At 44.0% G+C, this 13,106-nt stretch overlaps 1 protein-coding gene across 5 annotated transcripts in view; it reads right to left on the bottom strand.

Moving 5' to 3' along the window:
* Positions 1 to 13,106, bottom strand: part of tspan18b (tetraspanin 18b) — a 95,166-nt gene that overhangs the window by 69,058 nt on the left and 13,002 nt on the right. The window contains exon 2 of one of the 5 annotated variants that reach the window (XM_068007373.1): positions 12,896 to 12,945. The exons of the other annotated variants lie outside the window; for them this stretch is intronic. The gene's annotated coding sequence lies outside the window, so the exon portion shown is untranslated. The remainder of the gene's footprint in view (positions 1 to 12,895; positions 12,946 to 13,106) is intronic. 5 annotated transcript variants of the gene reach the window in all.

The following is a 13,106-nucleotide window of genomic DNA, read 5'->3' as shown; positions in this document are numbered from 1 at the left end:
CTGACTTTCATAGGCCTCCACAGGTGATGTTTGTATGTGAATGAGGCTAGATTCCTGCATTGCTGCACAGAGCCTAGCTGTCAACCTACAACCACTGAAAACTAATGAAACAGAGAAAACCCACATCTATTACACCATTCCAATGGTCCTCTACGGTAGAATACAACACACAAGATCAAAGACGTTCTCTCCTACTGGGTAGGTAATTATGTTAAGCAACCGTTCTAATGTGTTTGAAGAATGATACCGTTTAGTTGTCTGTGGCTTTTGTTTACCTTTGATGTTTGATTTGCATATCAAATACCTTGGTTCCAGGAAGAACGTTAAAGTGTTCAATAGTCTTCTGCAAGTTTCGCCCACATTTAAACAATTCAAAAAACAGGAAGGAATTACGGATGCAATTAACTTTCATGTATGGGTAATCAATGGCACTGTGGGAAATTTGTTGGCGACTCCTCTCAAAACCACTTGGGCTAGAAATTGGGCCGTGTAACGCCCATTGTTTCGGCAGGCAACATCTTGGTAAAGGGGTTTGCGCAGACACAGATAACAAAGGCCGGCAGCATGTAAAGGAAGGAGGATATGTGTTAGATTAGTGTGCAACGCTGATTTAAAGGCATAGACACCATTTGGACACTTAACGCTACTGCCAATGTCTTAACCACGACCAGCTAAGCATGTCCTAGACGGCCTGGAGGACAACCCACCAGAGTATTTAAAGGGACCATGCAGGGTTTACAGGTTAGTTGCTGGATTATTGCTTCTGGCTGCTGATGCATTTGTACCTGTTTTTGGAGATCTCCTATACTTGAATACTAGGACTAGAGGACATAGCCTGAAAATTAGAGCCAGAATTTGCAGGAATGAAGTTAGGAAACGCTTCCATACACAGAAAGGGTGGGAGAAGTTTGAAATGCTCTTCCGCAAACGGTAGATGATGCTAGCTCAATTGTTAATTTTCAGTCTGAGATTGATAGATGTTTGTTAACCAAGGGCATTAAGGGATATGGGGCTAAGGCGGGTATATGGAGTTAGGTCAGAGATCAGCTGAATGTCAGAACAGGCTCGAGGGACTAAATGACATGCCACTCGCTGCCTCCTGTTATGCGCTACCTTCTCCTACAAGAAAGCGGGATGTGTTGGTGAGTGTCCTGCAGGATGTTTGGGTGATGGGCCTGTCATGGTTGAATAGCTGCCAGTGTGTGTGAACTGTGACTTTGTGGGCGTGCGGCTTACAACAGTGATAATGTGTGAGGGTGAGAGAAAGCATCTGATTGCAAGAGTTGAGTATTGATTGAAAGAGTTTGTTGATATGTGGGTGATGGGGGTTGTAGTGCGTGGAGCAGTGGATGCGGTTAGTGGTGCAGTTGGTGGGAGATGCCACCTGATAGTTGACCTCATTCACCTTGACCACTCGTGTCAAAGCATTGAACTTCTTCCTGCACTGCATCCATGTTCATGGTGCTATGCTCCTGGCATTGACTTTGTCCCCTAGTGCCTCCCACTGCCTTGGGAGCATGTGCCTAGAGGGCTTCTTGCCCTCCTGCGTATGTAGGATGCCCCTCTGCTGTCCACCTCTTGCACCAACACCGCTAGTGCATCAACAGAGAACCTTGGTGCATGCTCTCTTGCAGGCGTGGCACAAACGCAGGTTGGCAGATTGGTGAGGTCTGACGTGCAGATTGGAGGATGTGGGATTTAGCAGTGTGCAACCTTTATTCAATGTTTTACCATAACAACAGTTTGTAAACATAGGGATGAGACCTGCATCTGTGTTTTACGTGTGCGATGTCTGATCTCTGTTCAGACTCCGGGTGGACCCGTATCTTATTTTTTGCAAATAAGAGGTGCAGGCTGCCTTTAAGAGGTGCGAGCAATTCACCCAAGATTTGGGCTCCCCCTGCTGGTGACAAGTGGCAAGAACGGAGAAAATGGAGAGACGAACGCAGTTAGGGCTTCACGCTGCGCATCAATCCGGTAAATAAAGTTGCAGCATAAATCTAACGTGCTGGCTGCGTCAGTACCACTCGGCACGGGCTAATCATGCACCACGATGCCTGCGCCCAGATTCGGGGGTTAGCCAACTTAACCCCCGTTATATCTAGACAGATTTATATATTATCTTACTTCTCCACATGAAGACAAAACAATTCTTTTAATACTACAGCTAACTACAGCGAATTTTAAAACACATTTTATCTTAAAAAGTACAGTACATATTTTTATTATGTGAGGCATGACGGAGACCTTACAAAGTCATTATTAGAAGCAGTTAAAGTAATTTGATTTTGGTCTTGTTTGTAAAAATTCAAAACAATGTAAAGCATTAACTTTGGAACTTTATCTGAGGTAACTTTAACAGGAACTCAATGTAAGTTAATATCCTCAAAGGATTGTTTAGCAAGTTACGTGTGTGACAAGTGAATCTTGATACGCGATGTATTCTAAAAAAATAAACCCCAAACATTCCCCTGTTTCTACATTACTCGTAAGAAATGTGGAGGAGAATGCCTCTAGTAATATTCTAACATTTCCCACTGATGCATCAGAGAGGTTCCAGAAAGAAGCAAAGAGGAACTGAATTAGTTTTCATTGAAGAGGGAAAGATTGGGAGGATACATGAGCTGGATGGTGGGAATACAGGGAAACATGGATACTATGGATCTAAGCTGGTGATTGCAAAACTAGAAGGAATTGGTACAGAATTAAAGAAACCTCAAGCAAAATGAGAGATCAGAAGACATTTTAAAAATCTGTGGACATGTGAGATAGATTTCCTATAAATGTATCTAATGCTATGTCAATTAATTCCTTTAAAAAAGAGCTGAGAAAATGTTTAAGAACAGGACTGAAAGTTATAATAAGCATGAACATAAATGAACAAATACTCCAAGGAACACAATGGTTCCCATGATGGAAAATTCATCTATGAATACAGCTGGTCAGGGTTGAATAATGTAACTTGCACTGTTAGACTGATGTCCTGAAGTTTTGCTAGATTCCTTTAGAGGGTGAAAGAGAAAGTTCGCACAATTTTATGTTTTGAAACTTTTTCCCTGGGCGATTAATTTAGTAGGCCCTGAAATTTCGATCCAGGGCCAGGGCAAAGATTGCCTGGCTGCAGCCAATAATGCCAATACTGTGGTAATGCCTTAAGCTGTTGTAAACCTTTACTGTAATCATCATTTGTATTCATTCAGGACAATAAATGATACTTTAAACAGTATAAAAGAAGTCAATGGCAAGGAAAATCGAGTGGGGTGTGTAACGGGCGGCTGATTTGCAATGGTCATCTTTCCGCCCGTGTCCAATGTGAACATTACCCCTGAGGGATTGTTGTATTGGGGAGCTGTGTATTCATGGTCTTTTACAGTTTACATAACTTCTCCCACCAGTGAGGCAAAAAAAATCCAGTTTTCACAGTAACTGAACATCCTACTGGACACCCATTACGTCAGGTCCTGTTTGGCAGCAGTTGCATCTGCCATTATATTCATTAAAAAAAATATGTATTTCTGAAGAGATTCTAAGAGGCAATTCTTGATCACATCCTAGAAACTCAGTGGTGTTACAAAAGCTGTGATGAACTTCATGGTTGTGAATTTCTTTGCAGAATAATGTACCTCGTTTCAAGAAACATGATAGAAGTAATTAAAAATGTCAAATTCTTTGAAACCGCACAACGCTCCCCGAAACCAGCATTTTATAAATGTTACCAATTATTTCCAGCTAAAATGATGAGACTTCAAAAGCAAATGAGTATTTCAGTTTCATTTCGAAGCTTCAGGGCTCGCCTTTACTGCATCATTGCTGCAGTGTGCATGATCCACAGCATGAACAGCATGCAGACTATAGGACTAATAATGATTCCATGGTCTCTGTAGGCTTCAAAAGTACTGTTGCTTATCAAGCTGTGTAAGAAATACACGGTAGATTTTCTACTTCTGCACTCCAGATGTGGAGCACCATCCACCAGGAGCTCATATCAAAACATTGCACAGGCAAAGCCCACACTTATCCAGCTGGGAACTCATTGGTTTCTGGTGGATGAGGCTCCTTGCCAGGAGTGAGGGAGCAGAAAATTTGCTCTCACACTCCAAGAAGGATAATGAAACACCTTGCAGACTCACTTCTTTTGAGTATTGTACTTTAGGTATCATGCTGTGCCTCACTGCCTGGACATGTAGGTCTAACAGCATGTTACTTTCCACCATTGGAACAAGATAGGAGAATGTGGTGGGCCTCCCACCTGATCTCCAGTGGACTGTATATTGCTATAGGGAGTAATTGTTAATCACAGCCATGCTACTTCACACACAGCACATAGAAAGAAGTAGGTTTTGGATCATTGGAGACTCATGTGTGTTAGCCGTGGCTCAGTTGGTAGCACTCTCGCCTCTGAGTCAGAAGGTTATGGGTCTCAAGTCCCATTCCAAAGCTCAAAATCTAGGCTGACACGCTAGTGCAGTACTGAGGGAGCACTGCACTGTCAGAGGTGCCATCTTTCGGTTGAAACGTCTGCCCTCTCAAGTGGACGTAAAAGATCCCATGGCACTATTTCGAAGAAGAGTAGGGGAGTTCACCCCGGTGTCCTGGCCAATATTTATCCTTCAACCAACATCATTAAAACAGATTATCACATTGCTTTTTGTGCGTAAATTGGCTGCCACGTTTCATACATTACAACAGTGACTACACTGCAAAAAAAAGTACTTCATTGGCTGTAAAGCACTTTGGGACATCCTGAGGTTGTGAAAGGCGCTATATAAATGCGAAGCTTTCTTTCACGCTGCTTTCAGAAACCACCTTTTTCACTGTCAACACAAGACGGGAGTCAAACCATTCCTACTGAAATTTAAATGTGATGCTTTGTGGAAATTGGGCAGAGAATTTACCAACATCTGCTACTGCCTCTATAGCACTATGATATTAAACAATTCAAATTCTAGTATTTTATCCTGGATTTTACTGAAACTAAAAGGCAATAAACATGTGTGGTACCAGACAGTCGGTGACTCAGTGAATCAGTCATTGCATGGCTAATCCCATAATTATACTCTTCTCAATTTTCTCACCAGTTAAACTGGCTTTACACACAGAAATATCCTTTATTTTCAAAAAAATGTTCCAGAACTGGTAACTTTAATGAGCTCTCCTGAGATTATAAAATGTCACAGTGAAGGTGGGGTTGGCACCTCTCTGGTTTTCAGCTGGACAGTATGAGCAGGCTGTCAGGTTTTTATTTTATTTTTAAAATGTAAACAGAGCAGCTAAAGTCTGGTTTTCCAAGCTTAGGTCCATTTATTGTACAGTTTTCAGTGGATTTTTTAAAAATCTCGTATTGAGGGATTTACAGCAAAATAATTTTTTTTTACTGATTTGAACTGCTTCTGCTGCTACGAAACCAATCGGGCCTCAAAATGAAGGTCAGCGCCACCAGCAAGGAGAGGAGGCGCACTGCGTGCCCCCTGTAAATGAAAGAAAGACTTGCATTTATATAGCGCCTTTTATGACCTCAGGGCTTCCCAAAGCGCTTTACAACCAATGAAGTACTTTTGCAGTCACTGTTGTAATGTAGCAGTTGAATATTGACCCCACACAATAGTTTAAATAATTTTCCTTAATACAATTTTTTTCTCACTCTGTCCTTGCTCTCCGTTAGATTGGACTTGATAAAAGCTGGTAATCCTGAGTGGGATCATGCGGGCTTCATGTTTTTGAAAGTTCCAATACGGGCCGATGGAAAGCCAAGGAATGTGCAGCACTGACTGAAGAATTTCACTCTGACCATTTCGCCCTCACTCTGCTCTGCTCCATAATAGCTAGATTAATCTTTCATGATTAGTCTCGTCACTCTCCTGCTCTTCATCAAGCAGCTACCCTCTCAGAGTTCATGACCATAATTAGTTAGTAGAATTCTCAAAATAGCTTCACTAACCTGGTAACTCAGTAATTGTTGGAGTTATATCACACACATTTTCAGAGAAATGTAGAAACACAGTTGTTGCTCCTGTGTGCACAGTATATTGTGTGCAATGGAAAATCTTGGCCAGCATTGCAGGTTTTAGGCACTAGCTTCGAAGCATGTTTAATGATATTTTCCTGTTTGCTCTGTTTATTTTGGCAAAGTATACACTAGTTCTGTAGAAACGATCTTTGAAACAGATCTCTGTAAAGTTATATTTATGGTACTGCAGCTGACCAGTTTTCAGGACCCTGTCCAAACTACAGCAAAGTTAGAATGTTTCTACTGTGTCAAAAATAGCTGGAAGAAAGTTTCATATACCTTAAGTGGTTGAGAGTTTAACTTTGAACAAGACTGTCACCTACACTCACCCACTTAAGGCGGGCAAGTTTCTGACCTCCTCTGCCTCTGCTGGATGAGTCCCTGGACTATCTGCCATTCTAAGTTCCCCTGCCTCTGCTGGATGAGTTCCAGGACTATCTGCCATTCAAATTCCCTTGCCTCTGCTGGATGAGTCCCTGGACTATCTGCCATTCTAAGTTCCCTTGCCTCTGCTGGATGAATCCCTGGACTATCTGCCACTCAAATTCCCTTGCCTCTGCTGGATGAATCCCTGGACTATCTGCCACTCAAATTCCCTTGCCTCCGTTGGGGATGTTCAACCAATTGTCAGTCTCTTGGAGTGAAGAGGGAGGAATAATTCTGTCTGCTGTGTCTTACATTTCCCACATCAAGGAGTAAAAATTTCTAAATTTGAAATTGAGCCCAAAAGTCAGAGAAGAAAGAGGATGTTCTTTTTCTAATGCAAATTCTTTGAGATACAACATATTTAAGATCTGAAAGCCAATGATTTGTGCATTAAAATCCAAAGTTGACATCAAAACTTGAGATTTATTGGATGTGATGTTGCCATCACTCTTCAATGTGATATATGCCACTGAACTTTACTGTGAACTGAACAGAAAGTACTATACCACTGAGAATCAGCTCGAGACATCATCTGTGGGACAGTTCAATGAGAACAGGATGAACAGCATAATCTAAGCAATTACGTTTTTTTGGACAGTATTTGGGATTTGCAATTTTATTATTTTTTCTCCTCACTGGGAGGCATTGATTCTTTACTGGGATGCGGGCTGTGTGTTGTGTGTGTGTGTGTGTGTGTGTGTGTGGGGCTGTGTGTGTATGTATGTGTGTGTGTGTGTGTGTCAACATTGAGTGTTGGCAGGCTATTCTACTATGGGAGACATCATCACCAACATTCATCCTGTCTTCATCCACATGTATAAACATGTATTTTAAACAAGGGTCACTGGATGACAATTAGGAGAGGATTTCCCTCACCACCTGATCTAAAATCATTTATATCACCCCTTCCTCTGCCCTGGCTGAGATCAGCTAACTCAGCAAAGACCCTCACTTGAACCTGGAATCTTCCTGATCTGAATGGTCTCACTACTCAATAGATAAACTGATTTAGCCATTTGGAATGGTATACTCTCATTGTGGATCTTCCGTGACGTAAGCAGAAGTTTGTGAGAGATGAGGTGAAGTAAGAGGATAGTGATAACATGTTTTTAATTGGCTCTGAGCTAACAAGAAAATTGTGACAGATTTTATAACACACAACATACACACACAACACACAAGACACCACATCACACACACACCACAGACAACACTGACACAACACACAACACAGACACACCACACAACACAGACAACACAGACAACACACACATGCAGACACATCGCACAACATACAACACAGACACAACGCGTAACACAGACACACCATACAACACAGACAACACAGTCACACCACACAACACAGACATAACACATACAACACAGTCACGCCACACAACACAGTCACACCACACAACACAGACACAACACACAACACAGACACAACACACAACACAGACATAACACATACAACACAGACATAACACATACAACACAGACACACCACGCAACACAGACACACCACACAACACAGACACACCACACAACACAGACACAACACACAACACAGACACAACACACAACACAGTCACACCACACAACACAGACACAACACACAACACAGTCACACCACACAACACAGACACAACACACAACACAGTCACACCACACAACACAGACACAACACACAACACAGACACACCACACAACACAGACACACCACACAACACAGACACACCACACAACACAGACACACCACACAACAGACACACTACACAACACAGACACACCACACAACAGACACACTACACAACACAGACACACCACACAACACAGACACACCACAAAACACAGTCACACCACACAACACAGACACAACACACAACACAGACACACCACACAACACAGACATAACACATACAACACAGTCACACCACACAACACAGACACAACACACAACACAGACACACCACACAACAGACACACTACAAAACACAGTCACACCACACAACACAGACACACCACACAACACAGACACACCACACAACACAGACACACCACACAACACAGACACACCACACAACAGACAACACAGACACACCACACAACACAGACACACTACACAACACAGACAGAACACACAACACAGACACAACACACAACACAGTCACACCACACAACACACAACACAGACACAACACACAACACAGACACACCACACAACACAGTCACACCACACAACACAGACACAACACAGACAACACAGACACACTGCACAACACAGACACAACACAGACAACACAGACAGAACACACAACACAGACAGAACACACAACACAGACACAACACACAACACAGTCACACCACACAACACACAACACAGACACAACACACACCACACAACACAGTCACACCACACAACACAGACACAACACACAACACAGACAACACACAACACAGACAACACACAACACAGACACAACACACAACACAGACAACACACAACACAGACACAACTACACAACACAGACACACAACACAGACACACCACACAACAGACACAACACCAACACAGACGCACCACACACACACCATATACACAACAAAGACACACCACACATATAACACAGACACGCCACACACAACACAGACACATCACACACACATACACACATTTTATGTTAGGGTCTCTAGCCTTTCTCCTGCACTACATGCCAATTCCTGGCTGAGACAGAAAGCAGGTGACCTGTTCCCAACAATAATCTGCATCTCTGGTCTGTACGGACCTCCATCAACCATCACGTCAAGATCCAGCAGCCAGAAATCAAGTAGCAAATCATGGTTGTCAATCAGCCTCCAGTGCACACTTGCTCCAGTCCCGTGTAACCCACCCTGGGCCTGATTCTTCAGTCTGGAGTCCAGGATATGGCAGAATCTGCTTCTTCTTGAAATGGTTCCAAAATGTAAAAGAAGCATCAGATTCACAGACCGCTTTGTTTGCCTGAGCAGGTTATGAAGATTTTCCGCAGTTCTAGCACAGTTATCCCATAGGTATTCCTCTTATGCAATTCACTCAAAACCTAATACTTTAAAGCTCAGTGGAGGGTTCAATCGTTATTTGTTTTTGTAAAAAATAAATATTTTACTGGTGCCAAAATTGGAGAGCTGTCTCACAGACTAGTCAAGCAACAGCCTGACATAGTCATACTTACAGAATCATAGCTACCAGCCAACCTCCCAGTCTCCACCATCACCATCCCTGGGTACATCCTGTTCCACTGGCAGGACAGACCCACCAAAGGTGGGGGCACGAGGGTATACAGTTGGGAGTGAGCAGCCTGGGAGTCCTCAATGTTGACTCTGGACCCCATGAAGTCTCATGGCTTCAGGTCAAACATGAGCAAGGAAACGTCCTGCTGATTACTGCCCTCCCTCAGCTGATGAATCAGTACTCCTCCATGTTGAACGCTGTGAATGTCCATCACCACGAGTGGCTCGGTAGCATCACCCCTGACCAAGCTGGCCACGTCCTGAAGGACATAGTTGCCAGACTGGGCTTGCAACATCTGGTGAGAGAACCAAAACAAGGGAATAATGTACTTGACCTCGTCCTCACCAATCTACCTATCACAGATGCATCTGTCCATGACAGCATTCTTAGGAGTTACCACCACACAGTCCTTGTGGAGACCAAGTCCCATCTTCACACTGAGGACACCCTCCATTGTGACATGTGGCACTACCACCATGATAAGTGAGATAGATTAAGAACTAATCTAGCAGCTCAAAACTGAGGTGCTGTGGGCCATCAGGAGCAGTAGAATTTTATTCCACCACAATTTGTAACCTCATGGCCCGGTATATCCATGACTCCTCCATCACCTTTAAGCCAGATGACCAACCCTGGTTCAATGAGGAGAGTAGAAGAGCATGCCAGGCGCAGCACCAGGCATACCTGAAAATGAAATGCCAATATGGTGAAGCGACAACGCAGGGCAATGTGCGATGCTAAACAGCGGAAGCAGCATATGATAGACAGAGCAAAACAATCCCACAACCAACGGATCAGGTCATAGCTCTGCAGGCCTGCAACATCCAGTCGTGAACAATTAAGCAACTAGCGGGAGAAAGAGGCTTCATAAACAGTCCCAATGATGGAATAGCCCAGCATGTGGGTTGAAAAGACAAGTTTGAAGTGTTTGCAACCATCTTCAATCAGAACTGCCGAGTGGATGATCTTTCTTGGCCTCATCCCGAGGTCCCCACCATCACAGATGCCAATCTTCAACAAATCTGATTCACTCCATGTGACATCAAGAAATGGCTGAGTGCACTGGACATAGCAACGGCTATGGGCCCTGATAATAACCCGGCTGTAGTGTTGAAGACCTGTGCTCCAGAACTAGCCGCGCCTCTAGCTAAGCTGTTCCGGTACAGCTACATCACTGGCATCTACCCAACAATGTGAAAAATTGCCCAGGCAGGAAAAATCAAACCTGGCCAAATACCACTCTGTCAGCCTACTCCCAATCATCAGCAAAGTGATGGAAGGAGTCATCAAAACAGTGTTATGAAGAGGCTGTTACTCACCAATAACCTGCTCACCTATGCTCAGTTTGGGTTCCGCCATACCTCATTACAACTTTGTCCAAATATGGACACAAGAGCTGAATTCCAGAGGTGAGGTGAGAGTGACTGCCCTTGGCATTAAGGCAGCATTTAACCATGTGTGTCACCAAGGAGTCCTAGTAAAATTGAAGTCAATGGGGATCAGGGGGAAAACTCTCCAGTGGCTGGTGTCATACCTGGCGCAAAAGAAAATGGTAGTGGTTGTTGGAGGCCAATCATCTCAGCCCCAGGACATCTCTGCAGGAGTTTTTTAGGGCAGCGTCCTAGGCCCAACTATCTTCAGCTGCTTCAACAATGGCCTTCCCTCTATCATAGGTCAGAAGTCGGGCTGTTCGCTAAAGATTGCATAGTGTTCTGCTCCATTTGCAATTCCTCAGATAATGAAGCAGTCCATGCCCGCATGCAACAAGACCTGGACAACAACCAGGCTAGAGCTGATAAGTGGCAAGGAACATTCATGCCACACAAGTGCCAGGCAATAACCACCTCCAACAAGAGAGAGTCTAACCACCTCCCTTTGACATTCAATGGCATTACTATTGCTGAGTCCCCCACCATCAATGCCCTGAGGATTCACCATTGACTAGAATCTGAACTGGACGAGCCACATAAATGCCGTGGCTATTAGAGCAGGTCATAGGCTGGGTATTCTGCGGTGAATGGCTCACCTCCTGACTCTCCAAAGTCTCTTTTCCACCTACAAGGCACAAGTCGGTAGTGCGATGGAGTACTCTCCACTTGTCTGGATGGGTGCAGCTCCACAACACTCAAAGAGCTCAGCACTATCCAGGACAAACCAGTACGCTTGATCGGCAAAAGCTTAAACATTCACTCCCTCCACCACCAGCGCACCGTGGCTGCAGTGTGTATTGTCCATAGGATGCACTGCAGCGACTCGCCAAGGCTTCTTTGGCAGCGCCTCCCAAACCCACGACCTCCATCACCTAGAAGGACGAGGACAGCAGGTGCATAGGAACAACACCACCTCCACGTTCCCCTCCAAGTCACACACCATCCTGACTTGGAAATATATCGCCCCCCCCCCACCGTTCCTTCATTGACTCTGGGTCAAGATCCTGGAACTCCCTTCCTAACAGCACTGTGGCAGCACCTTCACCACACGGACTGTTGCGGTTCAAGAAGGGAGCTCACCACCACCTTCTCAAGGGTAACTAGGGATGGGCAATAAATGCCAACCTTGCCAGCGACACCCACATCCCGAGAATGAATTTTTAAAAATATGTTAAATTGAACATATTACAGTCCTATATTTTGTTCTCCACATTGTACATAAAGGTCTGGACAGTAGCAAAAAAAACACTTGGCACAATTATAAATAATGTCATACAGAAACAAAAAAATATTCACAATTCGCAGAACGTAGTGTCTCCCATGTATTAGTGGAACGTAAAACTCTTTAATTATTTGCGAGTATGAAACTCGGGTGTACATACCCCCAAATAAAAGGGAGAATTGAGAGGTGGATCCGTCATTGACAAAGTCAGCGTCCCTGGTCAGTGATAATTACAGTACTGTGGATTTGCTTCGTGAGGTGCAGGTAGCTGCATGCATTTCAAACGATGTCATTGTCATGGGAGAGTTATCACCACATCCATTGAACCCATGTTATTGGCAACAGGGGTCTCAGTCAGCCTGAGGGTAGCAACAAGCTGTTCTAGGGAAAGGAGCTGGAAAGCACAGCAAGATGTTAACAAGGCTGTCGTTTGACATAGCAAGTGGACTGCATTCAGTATCAAGACATTCTAATGTGTTATTTACAGTGGCAAGTGGATGCCAAAATTGGTAGGCTTGTCACCCCGTCTGTGTTACTACCTTCTTGCAGCCAAAATAGCAGTAAGACCACTTCACTGGGCCTCAGCACCCTGAAATAGATGAAAAAGGCTCTTCAGTTAACATGATCTCATGTTTCCAGAAAACCAACTCTACCGTCTTCACATTACAGTTTTTTTAATGTGCACCTGAATAGGTAGACCAGGAGGCTCAGTTTAATGTCTCATCCAAAGGACAACACCTCTGGCAATGC

The sequence above is a fragment of the Heptranchias perlo genome, chromosome 27, assembly GCF_035084215.1.
Source record: "Heptranchias perlo isolate sHepPer1 chromosome 27, sHepPer1.hap1, whole genome shotgun sequence".
Classification (NCBI taxonomy): domain Eukaryota; kingdom Metazoa; phylum Chordata; class Chondrichthyes; order Hexanchiformes; family Hexanchidae; genus Heptranchias; species Heptranchias perlo.
Note: the sequence above shows the minus strand (reverse complement) of the source record. Positions and strands in the feature narration are given on the sequence as shown.